We start from the raw sequence: 8,287 nt of genomic DNA, 5'->3' as shown, positions 1-8,287 counted from the left end.
TTAGCAGATACAGAGATTGCAAGCCCTAGTTCCTTACCCTAATTCTTTTTACCTGAAACTGGAAATTGCCAATTAAAGATAGGGCACCTAGTTCTTTTGAGATGCCCTTAAAACCATGGTCCTTCAAAAGAATCTTTGAAAATAAGCTAAGGAAAGTTTTATTCCAATTACTAACTATGATGCAGCTCTTTTTAAAGAAAATTGTTCCAAAAAAAGGAGGGCTGGTAGGAGCAACCTTTTTGGAGGTGACGGATAAGTTTATGGCATTGATAATGATCATGGTTTCATGGGCATGCACTTTTCTCCAAATAAATGAAGTTGTACACATTAAATTCCTACAGTTTTTTATATGTCAAGCATACTCAAAGCAGTTTAAAAAGAAAGGAAAAAGAAATAAAATTGGGCTGATCCTTGTTGTACAGTTCAAAGATTTCAAAATGTATTAGAAATATCTTTAAATTTCACTGGACATAATGATGTCCTACTTATTCTGAGTTCTTTCCTCAGTTCATTCTTCCTATTGTCAGAACCAGGCTATCTGGCAAACTAGCATGTCTGATAATGTAGCTCTCCATTAAGACCATCCCAAATCACCCACTACATAAAATCCTTTGTATTTCTTTACTTTTGACCCTATGCATCCTGAGCACTCATACCTATGGACTACTTACTTTTCCTCAGTCACACACTGCTCTAGTCCACCTGCAGGTTTTTTCAGACACAATCTTCCTCTGATACTATCTCTTTCTGCACTTTCAAACTGTTATCCTAGGGCCACCTTCTCCAAGAAATTACCCCCAAGCCTCTAAACAGAATCATCTCCTCCATTTGTCTTAATTTCCTGGAATATGATTTAACCTTTCCTTACTTCCATCTTTCTTCCTTCCCTTTCACAAAATCCCATTTCACTTAAAATACATACGAACTCCTTACCATGATTTACTTGATTGAACCCTGTGGCAGGAACATACTAAGAGATCACCAATGAGTCATGCACTTGTATGTCTTCCTTGGAGTCCAATGGAAACTGTGATTTGCTTCTAACCAATAGAATCTGGCAAAGACAATAGGATAGTAACTCTCTAATTATATCACATTATATAAGACTCCTTCATAGCAGCCTGGAATGAGAGATACTCTTGTTGGCCTTGTGGAAGTCAGATACCATGCTATGAGACAGGCTGTATGAAGGCCTTATGGTAAGGAACTTTGGGTGCATTTAGGAACTGAGAGTGGCCTCTAGTAACAAGAAAATGGGCACCTCAGTCCTGCAAGCACAAGGAATTGAAATCTACCAACAACCATGTGAGCTGAGCCCCAAAAGGAGCATGCTGGCCAACATTATGAGTGGAGCCTTGCAAGACTCAGACCCTGGATGGAAGATCCAGTTACACTGCACCCAGACTCTAGATCCCTGGAAACTGTGAAGTACATAGTAAATATATCTTAGTTTAAGTCACTAATTTTGTGATAATTTGTTATGCAGCAATAGAAAATGAATACAAGCCCTTAACTATACTCTATTACTTTTCCTGACCCTCTCCCCTTGTATTACTTAGATCTGGACACTCATGCCCTCTTTTTCTGATCCTCACTTCAGGAACTTTGCACATCCAGATACCTCTGTTTGGAACACTTTGTCCTCACTCATCCTGCAGCTGGCTCCATCTCAACTTATGCCATTGCATTTTAAGTGGCCCCTTATCAACTTGTTTGGATATTCTGTCTCAATGTGATTTCCCTCCATCCCATTATGGTTTAGTATTAAATTTGTTTCTTTTATGGAATTGATCAAAATATACTATAATTTAATTATTTATTTACTAACATTTATTTCCATATTTCCACTAGAATATAAGATTGTTGAAAGAAAGTATATGTCTTCCTACTGCATATTCAATATCTAGCTGGACATACAGTGAGTTCTTAATAAATATATACTAATTGGATAAGTAATGATAGAGGTAAGATCATGCAGATTCTTATAGATAATGGTTAAAAGTTTGCATGACTTCACACATTTGGTGTTCTGTAGAGTTGATAATTGCCATAGTAGTGAGACACATTTATTATTTTGGAGCTAGAATTAATGAGCATGATGATGGGTTAAATATGGAGAATGAAGGAATAAGAATATTTATGTTGAACATAGATGGATAGGTAAGTAGGTAGGTAGAGGATTCTAGGGAGCAGCAGGGATGCATGTACAAAATAGAATTCGCTGGAGTTATTGACTGTTTTGGAATTAGAAAATGAAGGAAGTATGCAAAATAATAATCTAGGTGGGTCCCTGATCAGTTAAAATTCAAAGTACAGGAAGAGAATGAGTCTTTCTGTATGTAAAGAGATATTTATGTAAATATATTTTCAAGTATTGTATGACTTATTAGAAAATTATAATTGTAGCACTGAGAACAGTGTTTTGTTAACAACAAATGTTGAATAGATGTTCTTTAATTTGAATCACTGAATTAACTTTACATATGGTTTGGCTTTTAAAGATTTAATATAATCCATTACTAAAAAGAAATATTAGAAAAATTTTATTAGAATTGGGGGAAGTATTGGCAGGAAAAATTATTCAAGAAGAAAATATAACAGAACAGCAAGCAAGTTTGGTCTAATCCAAGGATGCCTTGGATTATAATGATAATATTTCTATAATGTCTCTGCCTGCCCCAAATTTTAACTTGACTCCATTATTTGGTATTGATGTCTCCTTATTTTTTTCATTTTATTAAAATTAGTGAAATAAAAAAGGTCTGAGGTAAGAGTAGGATTTATAAGGACCAAAACACACTGAGATTGAAAGCAAAATATTTCATAAATTACCTCATGGATACACATCTTCCCACAATGCAGTTGAAAAAGAACCAAAAGGGATATGGCACAATTTTGCTTGGGAACGTGCTGATCTAACTAAAATGAATAGTAGTCAGCTTCATGCTGACCTCTGATAATTATGGGTCATTGCCAATAAAACCAACTGCAATACATTGATACTTTATGATATATATATATATATATCATATATATACTTATATATATATTATGCACAGTGTGTGTATATATCTTACAATGAATGTATATGTTTGCATATGTGTGTATATATATGATATATATTTATATATCTCACAGGGGATAGATAAATATCCTATAACATGCAAAGATTGTGTTGGTAAAATTTGTATGGTTTGACAATGAGTTTGGACCTAATCCTATAGGCAATGCAGAGCTTGTAAAGTTTCCATGAAAGAGACTGACATGTTCAAAATTGTTTTTAACAACTGTAAATAGAGTGCAGAATATTTTAGTGCATCTTATTTCTTAACTATTCTACCAACACCCAGTGACATGCAATGATCAATTCTGAGATATGTATTTTAGTAAACATTTCATTTTAATTAATTGTACTAGAGTCACTATTGTTTCCATGCTAAAAACATCTTTCCACCCTTGCTTTATGACATTCCTTCACGGTATGACAAATGATGCCCCGGGAAGTGCATATGAAACCAATCTTTAAAACTGAAGAATGAATGAAGTTGAGTGATTTGGAAGATATTACAAAGATGGAATTGACAGAAATTGGTGAGAATATAATATGAGGAAGGAGGAGCTATCGAGGATGACAACAGGAGTTCCAGCTTGGAAGAAAGGGTAAATGGTGAATTCATGAATTGAGATAGGGGAGGGGCAGAGTACAGAAACAAGTTCAATTTTAGTCATAATGAATTACCAAAATTCTACTGGTAGAATAGCAACACTGTTTTATCTGAAATATTTTAACTATTTGCCACCTAAGAACAGTAGTTCACAAAGTTTCCAATATATTTGTATTTTATAGCAGACAAGGTGATTGAAAAGAAAAAAGATAAGCAAAGAATAGTATATATTTCAATTTACTCAATTACTATTTATTTAAATATTTTTTTAATTTTTTTTTATTTATTTATGATAGTCATACAGAGAGAGAGAGAGAGAGGCAGAGACACAGGCAGAGGGAGAAGCAGGCTCCATGCACCAGGAGCCCGACGTGGGATTCGATCCCAGGTCTCCAGGATCGCGCCCTGGGCCAAAGGCAGGCGCCAAACCGCTGCGCCACCCAGGGATCCCTACTCAATTACTATTTATTATGTAAAGGTCAAAGAATAAAAAACTACATCATCTAAATAATATGTTTATAATGTATGGATCTTGCCCTCAATATAATAACTAGACGCGATGGAATATTTCAGCTCAATAAAATCAGTGCACTACAGAAGCAGTCTAATAATCCGTAGTTACTCTCTGATTATGATTAGCCTCGGCCTGAGCCTATAAATGCAAAACCAAGTTAAGAACTGTAAGTATGAAAAACTGACAAAAAACAAATCCTAAGCATTTTGCCTCAATTATACAATATTTCAGACAAAAGTAGAGGTATAATAATTTTCTTATTGAGTGTTACCAAAAGTCAATAGGCAAATAGATGACACTCTTGAAATACCTACTGAATTTATTTGTGTATTATTTAATTCATTATTCTCATATTTATGCTGCCCATGTGAAATATAGGTTATTAAAGTTATTTTTGTGAATATGTCTAAACTATAACACATCTTCATATGTCCTTGTTACTCATGCACATATCTATGATTCTACAGCTACATGTGACAGTTAATGCTGATACAGAAAGCTTTCGTTTTCTTGGCTCAAAGCATACAGTGATACTATGCAAGTGATCTAATATGTTGAAAGAAATCTTTTTTAAAAGCTTGCTCAATGTAATCTATTACTTTTGGTTTAATTGAACTTGGTTCAGTTCAGTTTGCAAATTTAATCTTTTTGTACATTAAAATGTGTCTAAAACTTGAAAGGTACTGGCATTGTATTTCCAACTGTCTGGTTACTATTTAAATATAGCAGACAAGAAAACGATGAAAGTAGACAAATCAAACTTAAATTAACAGAGTCTGACTAAATTATTCCTATTAAAATAAATGTTTCATTATTTTCAAATGAACTTTTTGCTTTTAAATGATACTATGTGAAATTATTTATGATGTTTTCAGTGAAGGAATCTACATTTTATACCTTCCACTATAAGGAGTCTATAATGAATGAAACATTACAGACAAAGTGAAGTTCATTTCAAGGGCACTTTCCCACTGATAGACTGCTCACTGCTGACAGCAGATCAGTGACTCATAAAACTGCTATGCTGGTGTTCACTTGATACTCTAATGGTGATGCATCTACCTTGTTATCCTGTTCAATAATGACGCTAATATAGAGTGTGAAAATTCGCTAACAAGATCCACCTGAAGAAATGATTACCTCTCATAAAAATGTATGATTATGCCGTTAATGATATTTTGAAAGGTTTAATGGATCCCTGGAATCCTACCCTGTAAATAGCCAAACTGCCACTCATTTTCTGAGGAAAAGTGGGTGAAAGTCAATCTTTGGCAAGGCTGTACAAAAGACAACCAACTTCTTTTAGATGTTAAATGCATTTGTCCTTGAACTCCAACTAGTTCATAAATATTTCCTTTGATAGATATTTTTCCTTCTCACATATTTCTTTGTGGTTAATGGTGTAAAACTTTTACTCTTTTAAATGTCAAATTATCATTTCTTATACATACTTCTTGACAATTGCTACTAAGTATATTGTTTAGAGTTATTTGCAGAGTAAAGCAAAACTGTATAGCTACTATTCTATCAAAGTTTTATGTAAGGATTTGTTTCCTTAAATCAATTTTTGTTCTCAGTATGGCTGCATTATAATATGCTGCTAGAAGATTATTATGAAATGTCAAACATCTATTATGGTCCATATTGCTTTTCATAATAATATTTATTTGTCAAACACCTACTGTGAGTATTGCATTGTATTGTGTATTATAGCAGTATAAAGAGAAGACAAGCTCCTGACCCTGAGGAGACTGTCATCACTCTCCTGGCTGGGTAAAAGTAAAGGCCGATTCCTCTTGAAAACAGAAAAAGGATAAATAAAATGCAAATGAATGGAAACAGTGGTTATTGGGGATTAAGAGTGTACTTACCTTGATGAACATCTAGGTGATATGTGAAATTGTTGAATTATTATATTGTATATCTTAAACTAACATAATACTCTGTTAGCTACACTGGAATTAAAATAAAATAAAAATATTTTTTAAAAATAAAAGATATGTTATTATGATACATAAGTTCCTTGATACCTAAGTAGAAGGAAAAAATCATGTATCTATTTTTCTAAACTCAAAATTTCATCTTTATTTTTCTACATTAGAGTAAACCTAGATCAGCCTTCAGTAATTTGGCTATTGGGAAATTAAGGTAGATCTGTATACAAATAAATAGATAATTTAGAAGAAAATTCAGTTTATCAAAATTAACCCCAGGAAAGGCTTAAACAGATAAATTTTAATGGAAGAAATGAAGTTGTAAAGGAACTACTTCAGAAAAACATATCAGAGACAAACAGGTTCATTAAATAATTCTACCAAACAGAGATCAGTTAGAACATTAAAGATCAAAAACATTCAAATTCAGTTTACAAAGCAAGGATAAAATTGATACTAAAATAATAGACTAATATTAATTATGAGTATTGCAAATATTCAAAATAAAATGAGTAGATTCCAAAACTACCAACAATACATCTTGTCTGTTAGGAAGTGAATGTTGTGTACCCCTTCCCAATATTTATGTTGAAGCCACAACTCTCAATGTGATGGTAGTTAGAGATAGAGCCTTTATAGAAATAATTAAGATTAAATAAGGTCACAAGGTGAGGACACTGATCCAATAGGATTAGTGTACTTGTAAGAAGAGACACTAGAGAGCTTGTTCACTCTTTTGCCAGATTTAGTAAACTTTCCACCACTTGGAAAGTTTTCTTTTTTTTCAGGTGGCCACATCAATGAATATTCATGGAAGTTAATAAACATATGAAATAACACATGAAGAATGGGTGTTCAGGTGGCCACATCAACGAATATTCATGGAAGTTAATAAACATATGAGTCAACACATGAAGAATGGGTGTGGACAAGTAGAATGCATTCCTGACAGGAATAGCACTGTGAGAAAAAAAATATAGAAGTAGACCCACTAATGAGGACATTTGTATGGAGCAATGAAGGTATTTGGGAGGGAGGGGGGCAATCACTAAGTGTGGCCAGAAGAGACATATTCCTCTTTGTCCTTGAAACTGCAGGTCACAGACCCCCAGTGTTTGGGGATCTCTGAAGTGTCCAGCAGAGTTCCCTATAAAGAGATAACAAACCATCTTAGAGCTAGTTCACATAGGGTCATATGAATATTAGAGTATGACATTCTCTAGCAATATTTAACCTTCTGCATCACCAAGGGCAACCTTCACCATCTCTGAGAACTGGAGTCATCATGTTCTCATTCCTTACACACAATCCATTGTTAAGTGATAGAATGCCATCCTTCCACATTTACTGTGATAGGTCCTAATTGAAGCCCTCCTCCTGACACTGCAGCTTCCTGGGGATCTCTGGGGCAAAGGCAGAACTACTACTGTCTGATGACATTCTCACACTGCGTGTATTACCAAGCACTTGAGCTTTTGCTGTTATAGTAGTTAAACTTTATGTGGTAAATTACATAGGCTTTGCCCTTGTTTCAATGCTTGATTTAATCAAGGCTCTTATTTAGTAACCAATCCCAATGAAAATGTGGTCATTTTTTACTGATAACCAATACTTCATAAATATTTGACTCTGTGATTCAGAAAAAAGTCCTAATTAACTTCATTCACTCATTCATTTAGTCATTTATTTCTTTGACAAATCTTTTTGAATACCAGCCATGTGTCAGGCAGTATTCTAACCACCATGGTAAAGAAAATAATAATAATAATAATAAAGTCCATGGACCTTACATTCTGGTGAAGAAGATAGAACATAAACAGAAATAAATAAACAAGACAATTTTCACTAGGGATAAATGCAATGAAGAAAATGACATCAGGTGATTAATTGGGAAGGGCTGGGTGAAAAGGGCTGGGTTTAGATTAAATAGACATTTAGGTTAAATGGCCCAAAAAGACCTCTCTGAGAGGGCAGTACTGAACTTAGACCTGATATTTAGGAGTCAAGCATGTGATTGAAAATTGCCAAGCAAATATTTTAATTTCAAACTGAATAGAATGAGGTCAGATATGTAAGCAAGGATTGGCTCCTTTTGGTTCCATGTTTCCCAAATTTTGGTGGCCAGCCAGGGTATGGTAGGTATGTTTGGTCCAGAGAATACTAATGTGCAGGTC

Source organism: Canis lupus, chromosome 22 (assembly GCF_011100685.1).
Source record: "Canis lupus familiaris isolate Mischka breed German Shepherd chromosome 22, alternate assembly UU_Cfam_GSD_1.0, whole genome shotgun sequence".
In the NCBI taxonomy this organism is placed as follows: domain Eukaryota; kingdom Metazoa; phylum Chordata; class Mammalia; order Carnivora; family Canidae; genus Canis; species Canis lupus.
The sequence above is the reverse complement of the archived record's forward strand: the minus strand, read 5'-3'. Positions refer to the sequence as shown.